Here is a 12,384-nt window from a genome sequence, read left to right on the forward strand (position 1 = left end):
AATCACTTAAGATTTTGGATGAAAAGCAATCTCAACAGTATAAATGGCCACTAAATGTTGTAGATCTACAACAACTGATAGAAACAAACCCTGCCAAAGTCAGGATCTATGCAACAATCATAGTTAAAGAACAAAAAGAAAGAGTAATAACTCCAATCATCCAATGGAAACTAGATATGTAAAGAATAATTTTATAATAACACTTATGAAGAGAACAGATAAATGTTACTAGTCCCTCTCTATGGGATGGATTCTTGGCTATACTTGAACGTCTTCAGCTTTTGTAGAGTCTCTCTCCTCTATAATACATAAACCCAACAAAAATATGGTGTGCGATAATGAAAATAATCAGAGTTACAACACTGAGTGCAACAATGAAAATAATCCAAAGTGAATAATGAATGGAAACCCCTTCTATTTATAACAAAATATGAGTTATCCTCGAATAATGAGCAATAATAAAATATTATTGATCCCATTTTTGGAATAACCACTTGGAATATTTTATTATATTTGTTTAGGAGGGAAAAAGTATTTAACTTTTATTTAGAAATAATAAATAAATAATGATTTATTTAATTATTCCTAAGGGATTTAGTCAAATTTAACAAATAATAATAATTAATTAGCGATTAATTAATTATTCTTATAGAAAAAAAATAAATAATGATTTATCTTTTTATTTTTCATGATTGGGTCAAATTTAACAAGGAATAATAATAAAACAATGGTATAATTAATTATTCCTAGAAGAAAATAAAATAAATAGCGATTTATTTAATTATTCTTCACGGGTTTAACTATAAATTACTTAACAAAGTTGGTTTATTAAGTAATTTCTCACAGTGAAAGCAATTTTACTATGGTAAAACTGGCTTTACACGGTGTACTTCAATCCATCTAGTAAATTAGGCTAGATGATTACTTTCTTGGTGATTACAAATTGCCCCCAACGTACGAGTATTAGGAGAAAAACATATGATTGAAGTACATTGTAAAGACACAATGACATAGACAACAAGGGGGAGTCAAGGGGAGAGAGAGAGAGGCCAATGAAGCTGATTCTGAGAGAGGATAATGATAGAGGGGGTGAGACTAATGCAAGTCTCCTTTTATGTTTGTGGTACTTGACCTCAATGAGGTGGGGGAGGCATACCCATACCTGCCGAGATAACTTAGTACAAAAATAATGGTTCGCCCAAAAACATGAAACTGAGCAATGAAGTGCATGATGAATGGTACATGACATGCTGGCACAATAGAGCCAGAAAATAATACAATGTGTCCCATATACATAATGCACCTGGTAAAAACATGATCGAGGACTGAATACAATAATATATGAGTACATGAGATGCAAAGCCCCTTCCCTCAAAAAATGGCTGGGAGGGAGGGTAGAACAACTAGAGAAGCCCTGTTGAACAAGGAAGGGCTCTGCAAAACTGAATGGATCATTTGGAGGAGACATGCATGATATGAAGACTGCGATCGGTAGGAACCGAACCCATCAACTCTGTAGAACTACATCTGAGGCTGCAGCATAGTAGGTATGCATCCAGGCATGTGGGGGGCTACTTGAAGGGCCACCCCCTCATGAGATCTGGAACATCTCACACATACCTAGGAATCACTGGTACAATCTACTGCATCACTGGACCATCAAGTGTATGGGTCACAAACATGAAATGACTAAGTAAAATGGAAATAATGAGACCCTCTACTCAATCCAAGCTGCCGAACAAGAATGGAAGCTTGAACCAAGATACACCACCCTCTAGGCCATTCTTATGGAATAAAGGAGCTGATGTCAATAGAATAGGGCCTGTGATAGATGAGGCAATGAGGGTCCTCAACTAAAGCACGAGGGAAAATAATAATGTGTCTGATGGATTGGAACCAAGGATAATGGGGAAAAGGGGACTGAGGGACAAACATATGACTTCCCTTGTGAGAGCATAAAGTGCATGGTTAACCTGGCAGTAACTGACTCAACTCCTAAGGGGATGGGGATAGTATGAATGCAGGAAAAAATGGGTAACACAAGATGGATGATATACAAATATGGATGGAATACTATGACATGATATGATGGGACATGAAATAGACTCCAATAATGCAAGGGTGACTCATTGCGGATGCTCTAAACAAGGGTGACTTGATGACGCTGCCACACAGACTAGGCCCAATGAGGACCATGAAAACATGAGTAGATGATGGTTACTCATGAAGACAATCGACATGTAGTACGACAAGTATTAAGAGGAGGTGGACCTCAAAGTACAAGTGTCGTTTTATGATGAAAGTTGATTTTGAGAGGCGACGAAGTGACCTTTCGTGGAAAAAAGGCTTCGTGGTGAAGCATCAAATCATCAAAAACTGAGGAAGACCCATTATAGAGATTAGTGAGAGCTTTCCAATGGTGCTGACAATTCATCAAACTAAGCTACGGTCTAGTCGCAATGGGTGACAGAAAAATGGTGGATTTTCTGTGAAAGGACGTTTTCCTTCCAATTTGGATTCATTTGCTAAGTGAGCTGTGGTGAATTTGGAGAGGAGGAAAAGGCCCTAATTCTTGTGGAGATTGTAGCAGACAAACCGTCCATTAGAATGAGGACCTTCAAATTTCAGGTAGGTGGGCTTACTCATCTCTTCAATTTTAGTGGTTTATTTCCTAATTTTTGGCACCTGGCAGCTCCCTAAGAGACCCTTGCCCTTGCTCATGGTTGCATCGCACTTTCTGGGTCTAGAAATGTGATTTGGCTCACAAGAAACAACTTGAAACCCACGAGCTCACACTTTCTAGGCTAAAAATTGCGATTTTTGGCTAGAGGAAGGGTTGGCCTGCTGGCCTGGTGGGGACTACAGGTTAATCAGTGTAGCTAGTTGTTTTCTTTTATAAACTAACAAGACATGTGGTGTTTTGCAGATATGGCAGAGCTAAAAATCAACTAGCATGAATGAGACTTGGATACTCTTCGATCTGAGATCCAGGGGGATCAGGTGGTTCGAGGGGCATTGGCTCGTTATGGGGTTCTCAAGTTGGTAGAGAACCCACTGATGAGGGCAGGTGAGCCCTTGATATTGAGAATTGTGAGCTATTGGGATCTAGACTAGGAGGTCTTTGTCATGCAGGGGCATAAGATCAAGCTCACATTATAGGATATTTACTTCTTGATCGGAGTTCCTCCCCTTAGAGTGGTGGGGGATATTCATTCGGTGTTACCTCATGGGAGGAACATTATAGAGTTTGTGGAGTGCCATTGTCGACGGGGTGTTCGTGCCAAGGGTACGACTATCTCGCTTGTTGATCTAAAGAGGCTAGAGACATAGGATGTTGCTACAACTGTGCTACGAGTCTTGAGCATCCGGGCGTTCCACCACATCACTGGAGGGTAGATGATGTTAGTTGAGAGTGTTTTGGCTAGGACCTACTATGGGTGGGCCTAGATGATGCTGTCATTGGTGAAATGATAGTTGAGTCTTTGCAAGAGGCAAGTGAATTGTGACTACGCCTTTGGTACAATACTGTGTGTGTTCTTCTTTGAGAAGATACCCACTATCTGTCCTCATGTACAGATTTGAGATGGGGACCCATAGGAACCCAGGATGTGCCACTCGGAGCAACTACTACAGAGAGGAGGAGGAGGGGGAGTTGCGTTATCGAGAAATCTAGTATCCACTCGGAGCTGTTAGTCCCACTAAGACTGGTAGCTATCTTAAAAACAAACAAACTAAAACTACTTTCGTTTTCCTTTATGAGAAATAGATAAGAGTGGAATGAAGGACACCAACCTCAGTCTTGTGCTTGGTTCCTTGCTTGATTCCTCTCGCTTTTGATAGATCCTTACCGCTTTCTCCTTCGTCTACCCAGCTTCAAAGAGCACCTGTGGAATCAAAGCAACATAATACTATCGAAGAACAGAGATCTACAATCATAAACAAAATAGGACCAGATATATATTGACCACACAAATGCATATATCATCAAACATACAAGAATGTGGAGGAAAACTTGAATAGATTTATTAATATCAAGAATAAGCAAAGAGGATTACAACTAATTGTTCTGACCCAATGTCATCCTCCAGCATGAAAGCCCTTCTTTCACCTCATGAAAAGTTTAGATCACCCAACACTATGATATTCCAACAAGAAACCAACAACACTTCCTTACAAGATACAAAATTCCAGCCTCTAGATCTCTGGGATGAGGGATCCATATATAGATGATTGCAGGGGGGTGAGTCAGCTTTTGGGATTTTGATTAGTGTCCTCCCTCTAATAGTTCTTGATTCCACTTGGAGATTGATGATCTCTTACTCATCCCTGGGTGAATTCAGAGAGGCAAGTGTCATAGGAGAAGTTTCTGGAAGATTCCATGATCATCCACCTCGAAAACTGTCTCTGCCATTTGTCCACTCTCGCCCATCGCACCCCATAGAAGGGATTTTTAGTATGCATCGTACCTCCCATGTGCATTAGGTGGGATGAATCGCACTTTGACCATGGAGCAGGTGAGATGGTCTAGTTTTGACTAGTTCTGAGCAATTTTTCATGGAGAACTTCTGGGAGATGATGTAATCAGCTAACCTTGTTCTTTTAGGGTATGGAACAAAACTTTTAGGGACTTAGGAGCCCTTGGTTTATGGACATGTTTGATTGGGGTTGCAATGCCCAAAAATGTCTATAACAGTTGCCCCCTAAAGCATGAGGTCGTTAATCTTTGATGTCGAGTGAAATGCTTTATCATGAGGATCCAAAGTTTTTTCGAGCTGGAAGGTGACATGTAATAAGATACAATACAATACATTATCTTCATAATACTTTTCATGATCTAGTTGAGGCGGGAATTCCCATGCTCAGCTTTATAAATCAATTTTCATGTACATAAGACAGACAACCGTCTGTGTGGGAGACTGATGATTCTACTAGAGTCATCATCATTTGATTCAGATGATCGTTTATGCAGCAACAATGTACATTTGATGTCTTTATTTTCTTGAATATATCACAGACCAGATGGACGAAACTAGATCCGAGGTCTTCAAACTCGTTTAATCTTCACTCGGAGTACAAGTCGATCCATGTGAAAGATGTTCTGGAGTCGAACATGGAAAGACATTTCCTGATTACCAGCCAATGATGTAAGCTGTTACTAGGTGCGAGAGGAATCACTGATAATGATGATGACCCTCAAGGTACTGCAGTACAATTTGCGTGGTGTGAATAAGGGACTTGGCGTCGAACACCACGAAAAATCTTTCGGTCGAAGGCCATTGATGTAAACCTGTCACCGGAAGTGAGAAACTTGCCATTGAGGCATGCAAGCTTCAAAGTACTGAAAGGGTTGTTCCTAAGTCGACTTCTTGGATAATGAGCTGATGTCGACAAGAAGAAACCCGCCATAGGAGGGCCTTAATGAATCCCACATCTACGACACGGAACAGAGTAAATGATTTTGGAGGTGAAAACGATCTGATGATACAGGGTTTAGGGTGGCGGTCATGAAAGAATGGAGCGTGAATGTATTGCAGCGGATGAGACATAGGTGAATTCAATGAGTGACTTCTCTTGAACATATCGGCGACACTGACATGGATTGGTAGCATTAACCCCAAATATGGATGTGTGATGGACCAATGGTGATATGACCAGTGAATGGAACAACCCAACCCAACTTGGATGTGGAGTGAAAGTGTCATGTTCAAGAGTGACTTGCTACCAATAAAGTTTCTTCAAGTTTTCTTCCCAATTTTTCCCTAGTCATTGCTGACCAGTACCTCTTTATTTTTGTCAATCTTGAGGAGGATAACATATGCTTGTTCTATAATTTTCCCTTCGGGCAAACTCGTCGCTATGTTTTAACAAGCCTAGCGACAGTGAAACTCGTTCTTGTCTGTATGGACAAGTTTGTTGCTATTCGGTTTTCATGAGTTTAACGACAAAGATAACTCGGCCCTTTTCAATTTTAGAGAGTCTAAAAGGGATGTAAAGGAAACTCCAATAATACTTTTTCATCATATAATCCCTTAAGTCCGAAAAAAGTATAAAATAATATGAAAGGGATGAATTTTCGGTAATTTTAACGAGCCAAACAAAACAAGCACTCAATCTTTTTGTGTAATAATCCCTCAGGTCCAAAAAATTATATTAAAATCTAGAGGAGGGATAGCACTTTCGGTCGCTTTAACGAGCTAGAGAGGCCAATTTCTCAGCAATCTTTTCATATTTTACGAGTCAGTTGAAAAGAGCTTAAAGGAGACTCGTTTTTTGAGGAACGAGTGATAATTTCGGGTAGTAGCTGATTCCAGGTAAGGTTTGGAATTTTCCAATCACGACAGTGTCACAAGGATGGCTAACAGGATCACTCTTCGTAGCTGTTCCTCAAAAGGGGTAAACAATAAAATGGAGGTGAATGATCGGCTAAAACAGAGTGGAGGTGACGATGAGAACACGACCAGGGCTTAAAAGCTGATGATAATGCATTCACAATGGTTATTTACCGGAAATTGGTTCATTTTTTTAATGAGCTTAAACTCTGGGGGAACGTTTGCTCATTGCTTATGTTTAATTTTTAACGAGCTTGAACTCCACATAAAAACTGCTCGTACTAGTCGTATAATAAGGATATCTCATCTAAGATGCCATTTTTTATGGAGCTTGCACCTTTCAAAGCTTTTCCCCGGATCCTTTCTTTATGCAAGTTAGGAACGACCAATCCTACGAGTTTAAAGGGTTTGAGAATCTACAAACTAAGAAAATAAATGGTCGCTCTTCACTTGCATGCAAAAAGGTTTGCATGCCCCCAGGTATAGTGAAAAATTTCTAGGTTACCATATAGAAGTTCCTACTTTCGCAAGATAGTTTCCATCCACACTACAAATAGAAACACTTCCTGGCTTAGTCCATCTGGACCAGGGTGGTTCTAAATCCCAACCTCCTAACCTTGATGAAGGAATATTATTCCGGTCCAATTCCTCACGGGCATTGGATCAGTCATTTTCCTTCGCGGAAACCTACTCTACACTTAGAGTTTCCCTACCAAAGCAGGCCAGGGTGCATGCCCCCTAGGATTCAGTCATGTCCTCCCGAATCACTCGCGCTCATCAGGTGGATGGACTAGAGATTGATGAGACATTCCTTGCGTGAAAAGACCATTTAGGGATGGTATTTGACTATTAGCTATGTGTGAGCCAGGAAACGACAGCTGGTCTACGAGCTTGACCACTTTGCCTTCATGCGGAAAACACATTACTCTAAAGAGTGAGGAGACAATGGCTCCCATGCTATAAATATAGTCGCGTCCAAGGAGTAGATTATAATCTAGATGTCCTCGGACTACCATTATGTTCATGTAAACGGTTTTCCTTCTCAACGTTATGGGCACATTGGAAAGGATCCTAACGGTCGACTGGTTCCTTTGTCGAAGCCTGTCAGATTTCTCATCTCAGGCAGAAGCGATGGCGAACCAAGCGCTTCCCAAGAAATTAAGGAAAGGATACTCACAGAAGCCCCTTCATCTATGATGGTACTGACCATGATCATTTTGTAAGCTTGTATAATGATTCAGAATGGTATATTAGCCGGTACACGGGGTCTGCCTAGTAGATTCCAATCGAAAGAAACGACTAGGTTGCTTGGAGGTGGGACTGAATAGATGGCTGGATATGACTCTGACGAACTTCCTTCCTGCGGTAAAGGAATGGGTAGACTGCTCCCATGTTCATCGGAGTCTGTGTTTATGAAAAGAATTTGGACGGTGTCGTTCTCATTCTCTTCGGTGATTGTGTCATCTGAAGATGGACCTTCCGAAGACAAGACCGGGTCGATTGCCGCCTCAACCTTTTGACTTTCGTCTGGTATGGGTTCAGCAAGTTTATCTTCAATGACAGGTGCTTCGACCGAACACAACAGTGTGTCAGTCGGATTTTCAACCAGTGATGGTCTTTGCAAGAGTTTCTTATATCCAGGAGGAAGCTGTAATGGTGAAGCTGGATGGTCATCCAAAACTCTTTTAGCTTCGTCCAGGAAGGGAAAATGATGGAGGGCATGATCGCCTTCACATAGTCTACAAGGGAATTTACATTTTCCTTTTTGTCCAGGGACTTAATTTTCACTAGTTGACGATGTACACTCAACATGATCGTCAGAGGTCAATGACACCGGATTGTGCAAACGGGGAGACCAGTCCCTTAAGAACCGAGGGATGCAAGGACAATCTTGATGATAGTGGTCTCCTTTGCAAACGACACATGGCGATTTAGGCCTAGACGGTGCAGTGTGTGGATTTTTGCTAGATGATGCATGGTTGCCCCTTTTCGCCTTTGATGCCTTCTTCTTCTTCTCTTTCTTCTTCTTCTCCTTATTCTTTTTAGTTACCTGGTTTCAGCCCTTACCAGCTTTATCAAGCGAAGAGGAAGGAGGAGAGGGAGAATTGGATGAAGTAGAAGGTTAGGGGGTAACTTTAGTATCATCTAGTTGCTGACTTGATTGCTCAGGAATCACGGTGTTCTGAACGACAGAGGTCGAGAAGAGGCATACGGGCAAGCCGATTTTCAATCCTGGAAGTGACAATGTGGCCATATGGGGTGCACCAACATCTCCCCAAGAGGAGAAAGGACTAAGATTTCCTCCAAGGGGAAATCCTTGGTTGGTGGACTCCATTTTTCTCAACCTAAGACCAACGCGAGAAAGGTGATGTTGTTCCGATTAAAATAAATTTTAGATGCTTTGACACAACTTGTTTTTTCAATTTTTAAGAGTCAAGAAAAAAAAAAAGATGACTCTAGTCGCCTTCAATTTTTAATGAGCCTGAAGTGACAATTGCTCATATGGACCTTTTCCTTTAAGGAGTCTGAAAAGGAATGAAAGAGACTACTCTGGAAATCTAGACAGAGGGATTACCAAACCAATCACAAAACTACAGAATACTTTTTACGGTACGATAGTCAATCTTCCCAAATGCTATGTTCAGTGCATTGCGATCGATAGGGCAGAAGAAATGGCTTCTTATGGATAAAGGATATAGCCTATTGTGGTCTCCCAATATTTACTCAATGGTACGTGGGAGCACAAGTCTGTATTGGAACTTGTCGTCTCAAAGAGGAGGAATCACCCAACCAACAATGAAAGCGACTGTTACGAGGCTTTACGACGCCGAAATACGTCTCTAGCCTAGACTTCTAGATGTTGTGCATTAGGTTCCAAAACGTTTTTAGGTTCATTAAATTTATTTTATAGTTGATCTTTCTTAAGAAATTTTCCTTTCAAGTTCACCACGTGATGTAGATGTACAATTCCTAAAATGCAATCTAAGATGATAAACAATCGTTTAATCTTCTTTTTGCAATGAAAATCCTAGCTACTAAAGAAAGAGAGATGATATTCTTTCAACGTAGAGTAGAGAGCACACACTAGATGCACTATCCTAAATCAAACCAACAGGCAGTCTAAATGCAAATGCACATGCATGTATTTTTTTTCAGCTTTCTTAATGTGTGAATGACAAGAAGAATGCTAATTACAAATCTGAATTATCTTTCAAAGCGACAGTACTAACAAATTTCTCTTCAAAACGAAAGGAAGATAATGACGACACTTTACTATTTTGAATTGAAAACTACTTTCGACACTTGAAAAACTACTAATTCAAATCAAATACAAGAGTAAATGTATAATCGACCATAAAGAACAATAGAATTCTTTTCTTTGACTGAAAACGGCACTTGCGAAACTTTCAAATCAAAAGACGACAGTTCGACTATGCTACTATGTAAAAGAGAATTGAAAATGGCAGAAAATACATAAAAACATTCACAGTTCTTTGCATGATGGAGGCGGAATGATGGAAAAGAAGGGGGTTTCCATATTAGTATACTGATCACAGAGAACAAAACTCTAGAATAGAGCTGAAAAGAGTGGAGAAAAACCAATACCTAGAGGAAAAATTAGCCTTTTCTGATCATTGCACCTGTAACATAGGGAAACAAGGATGCATCCCACCTACTGTGCACAGGAGGTGTGATGCATATTGGTTTCCTTGAAGAGAGGGTGCGATGGTACCAAGATGAGACTTTACTTGGCTCTTGGTCACAGTTTGCAGCTCAGTTCAGGGATTTAGGCTGAGCAAATGATGTACAACAAATGGAAATCACAGGGGCTAATCTAATAAGGTTACTAGAGCCACTACTAGGGCAATTAGAAGGTTTTCAAATCAATTTTTCATTTTATAAACAAAACTTGGAGATAGACTGAAGTAGCATTGATCTACTTTGCACTTGCATAGCAAATGCAGTTCGAAGGCTAGCTGGCTTGACTTCAGGCTCTGTCTGTAAGTTTATAAAACAAACAAATACGGACAAACAAACAATCTATTCGCTCCCCAGCGGAGTCGCCATTTTGTTATTGATAAATCTAGTGTCCACTCAGAGCTACTAGTCCCACTAATATTGGTAGCTATCTTAGAAACAAACAAACTAAAACTACTTTCGTTTTCCTTTATTAGAAATAGATAAGAGTGGAATGAAGGACACCAACCTCAGTCTTGCGCTTGGTTCCTTGCTTGATTCCTCTCCCTTCTGACAGATCCTTTCCGCTTTCTCCTTCGTCTACCCAGCTTCAAAGAGCACCTATGGAATCAAAGTAGCATAATAGTATCGAAGAATAGAGATCTACAATCATAAACAATATAGGACCAGATATATATTGACCACACAAATTTATATATCATCAAACATACAAGAATGTGGAGGAAAACTTGAATAGCTTTATTAATATCAAGAATAAGAAAAGAGGATCACAACCAATTTTTCTGACCCAGCGTCATCCTCCAGCATGAAAGCCCTTCTTTCACCTCATGAAAAGTTTAGATCACCCAACACTATGATATTCCAACAAGAAACCAACAACACTTCCTTACAAGATACAAAATTCCAGCTCTGGATCTCTGGGATGAGGGATCCATATATAGATGATTGCATGGGGGTGAGTCAGCTTTTGGGATTTTGATTAGTGTCCTCTCTCTGATAGTTCTTGATTCCACTTGGAGATTGATGATCTCTTACTCATCCCTGGGCGAATTTAGAGAGGCAAGTGTCATAGGAGAAGTTTCTGGAAGATTCCATGATCATCCACCTCGCAAAATGTCTCTGCCATTTGTCCACTCTCGCCCATCGCACCCCATAGAAGGGCTTTTCGGTATGCATCGCACCTCCCGTGTGCATTATGTGGGATGCATCGCACTTTGACCATGGAGCAGGTGAGATGGTCCAGTTTTGACTAGTTCTGAGCAGTTTTTCATGGAGAACTTCTGGGAGATGATGTAATCAGTTGACCTTGTTCTTTTAGGGTATGGAACAACACTTTTAGGGACTTAGGAGCCCTTGGTTTATGGACATGTTTGATTGGGGTTGCAGTGTGCAAAAATGTCTATAACAAGTTGGACGGGTGTTCTGACCCACATTTTTTGCACACTGGGATCAGGTGCCCCTTTACATTGACGATTTCCCTTATAGTGGGATGAACTATTAGTGGGATCATGAGTTGCCACTTCCGCCTGGGTGAGCATGGGGATTAGATGGTAAGTGTTAAGTTGCTATGTTTTATGGTGCATTTTATATTTCTATCACATGTATGTGGTACAAAGTGTGAAACATGTTGTATGCAGACCTAGAACCAGTGAAGCCGACAGGATATGCAGGCCGAGCCACAACACCTGGGGTTTCAGATCAGGGGACATCATCGTCACATCAGGGTCTAGATGATATTATGCTGCTTATTGATTTGCATCATACGTTTGATGTACTCTTGACCAAGGTTTCAGAGCGTGGATATCATGACTTAGAGGATCAGTACAGAGATGAGTGCACCGGTCTCCCCTTAGAGTGGCGAGGCATCGTGTGGAATGTGGCGATAGTCGGTCAGGCAGTATGTGATTTACGTGTAGGTGGAGCAGATCCTTTGGTGCAAGATCCGCTAGAAAGTGACTAGATGTAGGGAAATGTGGCTCCCTTTTATTATGACTTTTGTAACATTTTATGGGCATGTCGGATGTATTTAGAGTTATGGCTCCAAAAAGTTTTATGATACATAATATGATTATGCATTTTATATGACAATGATGGTTCACCATTTGTTTTATTTATGGTTGTCTTTTGTGGTATACATGTGATAAATAACAATCTAGAACGTTGTTTTCAATGGTATCTACATAGTGATTTTGGGCTCTAAGCACATGATTGAAAGTAATGGTTTCGAATTCACACACTAATATCTTCACTCGGAGATATTTTCTAAATAGGACTTGGTTATGCACATGATACACACCATTCAATTACATGACAAGTAACAAGGAATCTAAACGAACATGAAGATGAAGGATGTGAT

This window comes from Pinus tabuliformis, chromosome 4_2 (assembly GCF_031772625.1).
Source record: "Pinus tabuliformis cultivar Carrire ecotype Pingquan chromosome 4_2, CPIR1, whole genome shotgun sequence".
Lineage (NCBI taxonomy): Eukaryota > Viridiplantae > Streptophyta > Pinopsida > Pinales > Pinaceae > Pinus > Pinus tabuliformis.